Below are 12,259 nucleotides of genomic sequence, written 5' to 3'. Positions count from 1 at the left end.
GTCATGCAATGCCGCAGAGGTCAGAAGAGTGCTTCGGATTCCCCTGGAACTGGAGTTAAGGATGGTTCGTAGCAGCCATGTGGGTGCTGGGAATCAAACCCGGGTCCTCTGCAAAAGCAGTCAGTGCTCTTAACTGCTGAGCCATCTCTCCAGCCCCAAAATCTTTTTTCTTTACAAGTACTTTGTGTCAGATATTTTCTTATAAAAACAACAAAAAAGAGCTATTATAGAGAGATAATTTGGGACTTGGTAAATATGGTATTTCTCTTCAAATTTTCCACACGTTGATGTCTGAAACAATAATTATCGTATTCTAAGGGTAATTTTTTTCTGTTTCATCCCTGCAACTTGAAAGAACAGATCTGTAAAGAAAAGTTACCTTTTCTTAGGTCCTATATTTGTTTAATTACTCCATGATATCAGTATGGATTCATAGATAATTGAGTTTTAATTCAATGCTGTCATTATTCTGTTATTCAAGACAATCTACTTTTTAAGCTGGTAATGCAATCTGTGGCTTAAACTGCCTAACTGTTTTCTCATCCATAAAGTGAAATGATAATGCTGCTCTTGTAGAGTTGTGAGGGTTATTAGTGCCCTGCATAGTAAGCCTCAACTCTTTGTGTTCTGTAGATTCTGAACATATATTGCTTTATTGCCATGAGGACTATGACAAGAATAGAGGCGCCACATACCAAGAGGGGCTGTGTCACTGTGAGGATGGTCACTCATGGAATGCACGCTGAGATGATAGATCAGGCAGGGATTTCATTTTGGAATAAGAGAAAGAAAGCTAACATTGCTATCAATCAGGCACTAACGTTAGATAAATAACTCCTCATCTGGAGTTTGATTTGCACATAGATACTGGAGCTTCATAGGGGTACAGGGCCCAGGACGGGCTGGCAAGATGGCTCAGCAGGTAAAGATTCCTGCCACCAAGCTGATGACCTGAGTTCCAGAACCCACATGGTGGGAGGAAAGAAATGACTCCCACTAGTTGCCATCTGACTTCCAAAAGTGCAACCACGTATGGAGAGAGAGAGAGAGAGAGAATAAGTAAATGTAACATTTTTTTTAATGAGGGTATTATAAATGAAGTAGGTTGTACTGTTGATCTGTACTATATATACTGCCAAGATCTAAGACAGTACTGGATGAATCGAGAATGAATAAATGAATACCACAGAAATTGTTTTTAAGGGGTGGTATTTTATAAGAAGATAACGATAACAATACAATCACTTCAGAGGACTTGCACAGTCATAACACGGGTGGGGAGGAGGTAGAAAGCTGTTCTTCATCCTGGATTAACAGAGCAGAGTCCCTGAGGCTGGGAAGTAGGGTTGCTGTTTTCACTCTCTCCAACTTCCTTCTCTGAAAAATGCCCTTTAGCTCTGGGCATCCAGTCAGACCTGGTGAATGAAGCTGCTGGCCCACAGTCCTGGCCCTTGTGATAGGCACTGCGCTTCTTCCAGGTTCCACATTTAGTGTGACGCAGATGTTCCTCTCCTAAGGTTAAGAACAGGGATTGGGACAATTCATAAGCACCTCTGAAAATATCTTCTTCAAGTTCCATAAATACCACCTCCAGACACACTCGGAAATTAAATCCCTGTCTCATTTGTTTTCCCAACACCTGCTTCTTAATCAACCAACTGTTTCACACAAGCCTTTACCCTTCTCTCATGGGGAAACACCAGCCACCGGAAACAAACTGGGGCACTGACTTATAGGAAAGGCCAAGGCAGAGCAAAGCCTTGCACTGATAACATGCTTGGATGCGCTCTGAGATAAACAGGCACTGAACAGCATGATAGCACCATGGATGTTACACAGTGCTCCCACTTAAGTTGTCTTTGTTATTTTCTAATTACATTCTCCTACACCATGCTGAAAATTCAGGCTGCAGACTGTGGGCAGCAGGTCAGACACAGACAGACCTGTGATGTCAGAAAACATAGAAACCAGCCAGGAGGCCAGGATCAAACATGAGCTTCAAACACTGATGGTCCTCCCCGTTCCTGAATGGGATGGGGGTTGGGGAGACTAAAGGTTCCTAAGTCAAAGCCAGTGCTCTTAAGGAGAAAAAAATTTGGGTCTTAGGATCTGTTACTACCAATAAGCCCAAGAGAATTTTTCTAATAGAAATAAGAGCTCTTAAAAAAAAAAAAAAAAAAAAAAAAAAAAAAGTCAACTAATTGAGAAGGCACTCCAAGGTCATCAGGCAAAGGAAATGAGAGGGAGCTTCCTATAAAGGAGAATTTTAAGGGGCTAACGAGATGGCTCAGCCGTTAAGAGCTCTGGCTACTCTTACAGAGGACCCAGATTCAGTTCCTAGCACCCACATGGCAGCCAACAACCATAAGTAACTCCAGTTCCAGGGGATCTAATGCCCTTTTCTGACCTCTGCAAACAATGGACACTAATAATCATGTAGGCAGAGTACTCATACACATAAAATAAGAATAAATAAATCAAAAAAATTGTAAGAATCAGGTTGTATGTCCCACCCCATCTGCCATCTTTTCCTAGTTCAGCAAAGAATATGCCAGACCAAAGATCTAAGAACCCTGGAAGTGAGCTCCAGTGACAAAGCAAGTAACTCCAGTTCCATGGGGACCTAACACAGAAATAGCAAGTAGGGAGAAGAGGCTCAGGACTGGTAAATGGGTCCTTTCCATGCCTAAGTTCTACAGATTTTAGAAAATACTGGGTTGCCAGGAATGGTGGCACAGGTCTTTAGTCCCAGCACTTGGGAGGCAGAGGCAAGCAGATCTCTGTGAGTTCAAGGCCAGCCTGGTCTACATACCAAGTTCCAGCCCTGTTCTGACTACAGGGAGACCCTGTGTCAAAAAGACAAAAACAAAAACAAAACAAAAAAAAGAAAATGCTGGGTTACTCCCATTGAAATTAAAGAGAAGGGCTAACATAAAAATAAGAGGAAGAGGAAGCTTTTTGTTTCCCATCACGGGTTATTTAACTCTGCAGCTCAGGACCCGAAGCGCACAGGAGAGAAACCAGTAGGCTTCGCTTGTCTCTCCTCTTCACTGTCAGTCTTTTAAACATGTGTCTTAGGAGGAGTGCCATTAGTTCATGACTAGAGACATGGAAAAGCAGTTCTGTGGATTCTGAGATGGGGAAAAAACACAATCTGCATGCAACACTAGCCCAATGTCACCCCGTGGCCATTACTTAACACAAATGAGTTACACAATGCCACCAGCAAAAGATAGAGGTGATATTCCTCAAAAATAATAATAACCTGGTATACAGAGGTGGTAACAAAAGCAAGGAAGTGACTACCCCCAAAAGTTAGGGCAAGGATATCCCAAGGGAGGGCAGGGTGTGGTCTATAGGTAAACAAAGGAGGGGCTTCTGGGGTGGCTCTGTTTCATTTCTTGATGGAAGGTGTTCACTGATAATTATTCCTTATACTATGCATTCATGCCTTGTTTGTTATGAAATATTCTATTTCATAATTTTTAAAGAGCAAAAAAATAAAACAAACCCTCCCTTCAATGAGAAAAGTAACACCTTGTTGTAGATCTTAGCTCTAGTTATTTAAATGTCATCTTCCTCAGTTGATGTCCATGGTCCTCCATACAGTGTTATTTTGGTAAACATAGACAAGGGTGGGTTTTTGAGGGGGCATGAATAGGTTGCTAATAGTCTAGTATAAATAACATACTAGTGAAATATTTTATTTTGTGTATGGTGTATGTGTATATGTATATGTGTACATGTGATTGGAAAACAAAGGTCAACCTCAGATGTCCTCCCTCAGGTACGATCCACCTTGTTTAAAAAATGTATTTATTATTTTTATGTTAAGTGTATGAGTGTATTGTCTGCATGTATGTAAGTGCACCAGTGTCATACAGTGCCCTCGGAGGTCATAAAAGTGTGTCAGGTCCCCTGGAACTGGAGTTATAGATGGTTGTTAACCACCATGAGGGTGCTGGGAATTGAACCTAGGTCCTCTGCAAGAGCAGCCAGTGTCTTAACCACTGAGTCATCTCTCTAGGCCCCCATTCACCTTGTTTTTTTAAGACAGGTCTATAGTTTACAGATAAAGGTAGCCAGGCTGGCCAGCAAGCCTGAGGGACTCCCCTTTCTCTACTTAGTGATGAAACTACAAGCATGTGCCAACAAGCTTGGTTTTTTATGAATGTTCTAGGGATCGAGTTCAGTTCCTTCTGCTTGTAGGACATACATTTTACCAACTGAAGTCTTTGGCCCCTGGAAAATATTTTAATACAAGAGCATATTTGGGACATATTTTAAGTCTAACAGCTCTGGAGTTAGAATTCACGGAGATTCCATAAAATACAAGACATTTTTCAAGGGGCAGGTAGCCTTCACAAACCAGTCTTCAGACACAAAGGAAGGGAATACAAATGGGCTTATGAAATCATGAGGGGGAAAAAAATAACCCAAATTTTAAGGAGGTACTAAGAACTCCGTTCTTCCAACTGAGGGTATAACAGAGTCTTGGTGCCTCTATGTGAAGAAAATCCCTCCTGTTTGCCATCAGAGTGACTCACCCAGAAAGTCATCCAGTGCGTGCAGCAAAGAGGAAATGAATCATGGAAGTTTCTGACCTTTGCCCTTGTCATTCCACACAGGGAAACCACCCACAGACAGTCTCAACAGCGCTGGAGACAGGGCAGTCAAACAAGGCATCCAGAGAAATGATGTCAATTCCGTTGTCAGGGGAGAGCAGGAGAATCGGGTCAGGAGAGAAGAGATGAGCTGCAAATACGGGATAAACATTGATTCTATGATACACAAAAACAGAGCCTGTGAACTGACATGGGGGAGGGGGGACAATTTGGAAGCCCTGCTGTCTTTATGCAGTAATCTGAACTCCTTACACCCTAGCTGGGGTGGACGTGGAGGGGCATCTCGAAGAACAATGACCTTTGGATTTCCATTTTAGATCTGGTATTTAGAGAATTTGCTTGGCTTGCTTAGAGGAAGTCCACTAAACTAATGTCAGTATGCAAGTTGGAAGGCATTCACATATTAGAGTTATTCACATATTCAGACTATGGAAATCCCAATGTGTTTACTCTGAAAGCAGTAAAATTGTGGACGCCAGGCAGGAGTCCTAATGGAACCTGAAAAATCCAATACATGCGGTGGTGATTTCAGTTTTAAACAAAAGGGGAACGAATTCCTTCCGAATGTTAATAGGAAAGCTAAATATACTTCATCCAAACGCATGGACAGTGCAGAAAGCAAACTCTAGAAGACAAGAAGGCTGTCTCTAGTTGCCACCTCACGGTTGCCTCCAGGCTGATTGCAGATGAGTAGAGTGAGGCAGACTTCTCCCTTCTCTGTTCACACCTCCACAGTAAGAGAACGGCTGACTATCCCTCAGAGCTCAAAGTCATTTCCTTTCACCCCAAGGTAGATTTTTAATGTAATTTCTCTCCTCACGTGGGTCTACAAATGGTAGCACAGCTTCCTAAACACCTTATTATAAAGGAAGCAGTACCTCTGCCGGCATATGAACTTGCCTAGGAAAACTTAACGCTTCCTGATTACAAAGGTGGAAAAGACACACATAAGCCGCTCAGCTCAGAGCTCTCTTCTGTGCTTAGTAACTCAGGAGAAGGCATTGAGTATTAGATGAGGTTCTGGCTGTAGCTCGAGAAGGACTGGAATTGACCTCAGAACCTTTCGTCTCCCATCTTCACTTTTCACTCCGAACACCACACATTTCCTCCTCTTACCCCTTCCAACAGCAGTTTGCTTTATTAAACTAGAGAAAGGAGATTAGTCATTTCCATGCAGGCAGGCAGCATTTATGGGTCTACTACCCTCCTACTGCCCTCGGCATTTCCCATTGATAATGGGAATTATTCAGCCTTCCCATTATTATACACAGCACAACCTTTACAGTAAGGTGTTGTCAGCAGAGGGATGGCGGTACAGCTCCCTCTCAACAGCCTGGGGCATTCCCTTAATCTTTTAGAGACCTCAGTTCAGGCCAATCTAGGATTCATGGCCTCAGCACAGAAAAGAATTTCAGAACTGGCCAGTATGAGACAGAACTAAGGTTTAATAAGGATGTTTTAATATTGACGTTAAGTACTAAGGTTAAGAGAAAGAGGGATACTCAGAAGAAAAGACATACCCAGAACATGGAATGGGCTTCTCTGAGAGAACGTTGAACTTTATTGTCTTTACAGTCAGTATTCACATGTAGGAGTCTAGTGGGATTTGAAGTTACTATCTTTAAAGGGTTGCTAAGAAACATAAATGAGAAGCACTTGTCAGGGTTACACTGATTAAGTAAAAGTCAAGGAAGGTAACTTTCCTGTAAACAAAGTTAACAGTTTTGTTTGAGATTCCCAGGAAATGTCCCAGGGAATGAGACCCTACTCAAGATCACACACATTTAAGCTTTAAGTCTGGTTTATTGTTATTTTAAAATAAAAATATCTATAAATGGCAGGAATATTATTTCTATACTATTTCTATGTCAGCAGCCTTCACAGAAAATGTTTTGGAATTAAGGGACTCCCCCTCCCCCATCCCCACTCTCAGCCCACCACAAACTGATAAAATTTCCCTGTCTTTCTATCCTGCCTCAGTCTCTCACTCACTGGTCAATGATTCGCATACAATTGGTACCAGGGAGGACCAGAATTATCTCTCTCTACCTCCTTACTAGATAATTCTCCCTCATTTCTATCAGTATTTTAACATAATAAAATAATATCTTGGGATACATGAGACACTATCTCGAAAAAAAAATGTAATTATCATCTATTCAATACTTATCAGATACCAGGTGCTCTGAGGTTTTTTTTGTTTGTTTTTTTTACAAACATCCGTCCTTCTAATCACCACAGTAATTATACTAGATAAGTACTATTTTTATCCCCTCTTAATAGATGGGCAGTCATAAGTCATAAGTAAGCTTGTATAACTTGCCCAAATCAAGCCAATTAATGAAGAAACCAGAATTCATGCCCAGAGCTGTTCTCCAGAGCTTTTAACTACACATTGTGGGCCCTAGGGGCAAATGCAGCAACAATGAATTTATGTATTTGTTGCTGCCTTGATTTCTGTCATCTTTTCCTTATATCTGAGTATGCAATAATTACAGTAGACAGTAGATGGGAAAAGTAATAAAGTCTGTTCCCATGTGGACATCCCAGCTGTCATCTATAAATTTTCTGTATTTCTTTGTGTATGAAATGAGAAGAGAGGAAAGACAACAGCGAACATTCTAGCAGCTTCTAGCCTATTTCCCTGTCCCTCATATGGGGAGCTTGACCTTTGTGAATAGGTGCTCTATCAAGCTTGACCAATAAAAGCCTCATCAGAAATAGCTCATCAAGCACACATTGAAAGGGGCCAGTTGAGTTCTGGATCTCATTTAGAATTCATCTTCTGACCTTCTGTTATGAACAATAGTTAAGAAAAATCATCTCATTTTCTATCAGTATTTTAACCTGAAGAACCTATGAACAATGCACTTAAATCTCCTAAGTGCATTAAGACTATAACAAGCACTACGTTGGAATCACTGAAGATTAGACAGCCCACATTTAATAAGCTCATGTTCCCCATAGCAAGAACTTATTAACTAGTCTACTGAAGGGTTGCCATATAGGTAGGTTTCTGATTCAGGACGTCATTGCATTTATATGAGCAGCTCAGAGCTGGGATGTAACTCAATGGCAGAGTACTTAGCATGCACAAGGCCCAGGGTTCCATCCCCAGCATCAAGGGGTGGGGGGTGGGGGGGGAACAAAAAATAAAATAAAATAAAAATAAAAACAGCAACTTAGAGAGTCAGGTGCAGACTCCAGGAGTCAAAAAATGATATTGTAAAGACAACCCAATATGAAATTTCAAATGAGTTTCAGAAACTTTCTGTAAAAAGTAAAATCTTTCAGAGAAGAGACACAAATTGTATTGATACCTCTGCTAATTTCACAATAAACCCTGTATTATATTAGAATGTGTTATGTGTAAGGTCACAGGCTTTAGAATTCAGTCTGGTTCATACTGGTTTTCTCACTCACTAGCTCTAACTTGAGCAGATTATTTAAGCCTTCTAAAACTCCCTGCCTATAGAACAGGTTGTAAAAGCCAAATAAATCTTCTATGTAAAGGACAAGCATAATGCCTAGCACAGAATAAGAATTCCATACATGTAGCTTAAAATATGAAAACAAAGCCCTCACAGTGATTATCTAGGGTACCAGTTTGAAAACCATGCATACCAAAGGCAGGATGGTGTAGGTGAGACAAGGCCTTGCAGTACCACAAACACCACAAAAATACTGTCTATGAAGTTGATTTTTCTATAAGAGAAATTCACATAGGACTCATCTAAGTGGCCCAGAGATTACTGAGGCATTTCTGTGCAAGGAAGTTCAGCCCTATCACATTGCTCACAGACCAGAAAAAGAAAAACCACTGAGAGATATCAATGAATGAAAACCAGAGCTTGCCCTTAACCAGGCATTCAGGTGGCAACATGCCCAGATAATCAACAATGACTGGCATCAAAGGCTTTTGAATCCAAACCCAACTAGGTGGCAGAGAGTGAGGCAAAGGGACTAGAGACAGTGCCAACTACAGTCTGAGCTCCAGATGCTCAGGTTATTGTAAAACTTGAAGCGAGTGACTTGAACTGTAGGCCTCCTACATCTAGATCTTTGGATCAAGTAATTTCTTTCTGAAATAAATCCAGTGGGAAACTTCTGAGGCGCGTTTGATAAGCTTGAAACAAAATAGTAATGGAAATTGTCATATATCTTTTCCCAGCTGGTGGTCATCAACGGCTCTTAGAAAATCATCACAACTTGTCCAATTAAGTTTCGTTATTAGGAATGTATAATTGCTTTCTGGATGAAAACGAAAACCCACCAGCAACATAATAAATGTTCAAACAACTCTGTTCTGAGCCTTATCAGTAGGAGTCAGGACAAAGATGGAAAAATAAATTTTCAGCACAAAACAAGTCATAGGAAATAAAACAGGGGAGGGACAGTGAGGGGGCAGGGTAAACCAGCAAAAGAAAACCAAGGTGAGAACTGCCAAACTTTCACAGAATATACAGAGAAGAGGGGCAGAGAACCTTGACAGGAAAGGCAATGAAAAAGGAAACTGTGGGAAAAATGAAAGTGCCTTGAAGAGGAGCCAAGTTTTAGGGCTGGAGACATGAAAGATAACATCTGGTAGTTGAGAGGAAGAAAGAGCAAGGAGTTCTCTTCAGACCTGGAGGACAGGAAAGGGCTCCTGGACCCAGCAGGCTGTGCCAAGCAAGCTTCAGGTAGGAACAACCTTGATGACATTGCAGCCATGCACCACTGTGACTGTGACTGTGAACAGCATCAAAAAACACAATAATAACAATTGATTTCACTCCTCCGTGGAAAGACTTTATTATTATTCTGAGGTAATCTGTAGGAAAAGTGACTCCCACATGCTTTCATCTTTTGAGAAGTAGCAAGAACAGCTTAACCTTGTTTCACCACATGTCTAAGGGAGGCGAACCTGGAGGGGTGAGTGACTCAGCCGACCCTTGGCAGCTAGAAGCCTGGAGACATGGCATCTAGTTCAGCTCTTCCACACACCAGTTGAGAGCTCTGGCAGCCTCTCTGCCCTGGGATCTAAGAGATGCACAATCGCCAGCAGCTGCTCTTTGTGATGGGCTCCTAAGATGGTCTCAGGCCTCATTCTCCAAGCGAAGGGTGAAAAATGTGACACGTTTTTTCTAACAGCCTTGAATTCCATTCCTCACCCTTACTTGCATTTTCTTTTCTACATGGGCGAAATGATGCAACTCCAGGCTTTTCTATTTGAAAAAAGAACATACACACACACACACACACACACACACACACACACAATTTCCAACTCGATGTTTCCACTTGGCTATTAGAAATCTCTGACTTATGTCAGAGTGAGCTCATAGTCTTTCCCTACATCCCCACGACCCACCAAATGAAAAACAGCATCCTGTTCAATCTGAAATTTCCCTCTTTCACTGAATAGCAGTTTCATCCTTCTCCAAACTCATTCCTTTGCCTACAGCCCACATCCAGTCCACCAGCAAATGCTGCTGGATTCAAATCAGAATATGGCCAGACCATCACCTCTCAGCACCTCATTATCTCTCACCTGGATTGTTGCAATAGCCTCCTTCCTGGTCTCCTTGTTTCTGTTAATTTTCCTACATACAACACAGCAGAATTACTGGTCCTTCCAGACTTTAAGAAAGTTTTGGCTAAACCCTCCAGTGATGTCAGTTAGAGAAAAAAAGCTAAAGTTCTTTTTCCTTTTTTTTCTAAATTAAAACAACAACCATTTGTTTATTTTGTGTGTTTGTGCACATACCACCATGCATCTGTGGGTATCAAAGGAAGACTTGCAGGAGTTGGTTCTCTCCTTCACTTTGTGGGTCCCAGGGAGCAAACTCAGGTTATTGAGCTTGGTGGCAAGCACCTTTACCTGCTGAGCCATTGCCAGCCCTAAAGTTCTTACAGTGGCCTCAAAGGCTCCCCAAATTCATTCCAGTTCTCAGAACTTCTATTAATCTCTCTAGTTTCCTGCTTCCCAATTCCATTCTGGCCACGGACCTCCGCTCACTCCCCTAACTCTGCTAGGTATATCTAAGGTTGCCAGATTTAGGAAATTAAAAGGACAAAACATTGTAATTTTTCAGTACAAGTATGTTCTGAATATTGAATGATATTTACATTTAGAATTCTGTATTGTTTATGTGAAATTCACATTTAACTGTATTTTATTTTATCTGGCAAGCTCCAGTCCATCCCACCTCAGGCTCTTTTGTACTACCTGTTTCTGCTGCCTCAAGCATCCTTCCTTGGACATTTATGTGATCTAGTTTGTCACCTGCTGAAAGTCTGCTCAGATGTTACCTTCTTGGTGAGGGTGGCTCTAGCCACATAAATAATCATAGTCTGATCCCCTCTCTCTAAACACATTTCTTTAAAATATAAATTACTTATGTATTCTGGAGCTTGGCCAGACAGGGAGTGGGAATAAACTCCATGAGGGCAGGATTGGGTTTCTAGTGCTCTTTGTACACTGCTATCCCCTACCCCACTACCCCTAACCCCCACCTCCACCCCCAACACCAAGAGCATTGCTAGACACTTGCAGACCATCAATGAATATTTGTTGAATAAACTGTTGATGATAAAATGTCCAACAACAAATTGCCCCACCTCAAGGACTTTAGTCCTGTAGTCGCCAACCATTTTGCAAGTTCTTTCCAACAAAGAAGCTCCAGATAAATCATCTTTTTTGATTACCACCACCAAGAATTGTCTCATCTGATACTGTTTTAAATATTAAAACCCATACTTCATAAAAAGTATATAATTCATGAGCTTGTTTTTGTTTTTTAATAAAAAATACTTTCATTACATGAACCCCTGTGGAAGGCTTTAAATTCAGTAGAATCAGATGCAACAGGAAAAAGTCTCATAATAGAAAAATGTGAGTTTCCTGATAATAATTATATTTGTAAAGACATTAATACCTAACCCAAAATAGTTAAGCACAAACCACAGGATACTCACCCTGTTGAAAGTATCCTCTTCAGAACTCAGTTGAACCTGTTGCTTTTATGATAAACAGCTTGCGGAAAGTTATCAATAGCAGCAGACTGTATGTGCACATACATGACATTGTACATGCATTGCATGTATACATATATACATGACCTTGTATGTGTTCATGTGTCTATTGAGTGTACATGGTTTTAATAGACAAATCCACTGTCACATCCTGAATAAAGAAAATCTGACTAATCACTGAACCTGAGTAGGATTTCTGACCATCAGTCTCTAATTGTGCATGTTAGAGCATGAGGAAAGTATGGACTTCCCTATGTTCAGAGTGAGCACCACAGTCCTTACTGTCCTGTGATACAGGAGAGAAAGTTGTTAGATACTTAACTCATCTACTCACTCTAAGGCAGAGAGCACCAACCACAGTCCTTACTGTCCTGTGATACAGGAGAGAAAGTTGTTAGATACTTACTTAACTCATCTACTCACTCTAAGGCAGAGAGCACCGGTGCTCCTGGGAAAAGCTGGTGAACACAACTGTGCCACTGACTTAACACAATGAGGATTCTCAGCCTCAGCCTTGAACTGAAATCACTTGTGTAATAATGACTTGCCGATCCCTGCCTAGCTCAGCCTCCTGTAGAGCTGATGCAGAGGGCATCCTGGACACAGGATTTTAAAAAGCT

Source organism: Nannospalax galili, unplaced genomic scaffold (assembly GCF_000622305.1).
Source record: "Nannospalax galili isolate Female #2095 unplaced genomic scaffold, S.galili_v1.0 scaffold720, whole genome shotgun sequence".
NCBI lineage: Eukaryota > Metazoa > Chordata > Mammalia > Rodentia > Spalacidae > Nannospalax > Nannospalax galili.
Note: the sequence above shows the minus strand (reverse complement) of the source record.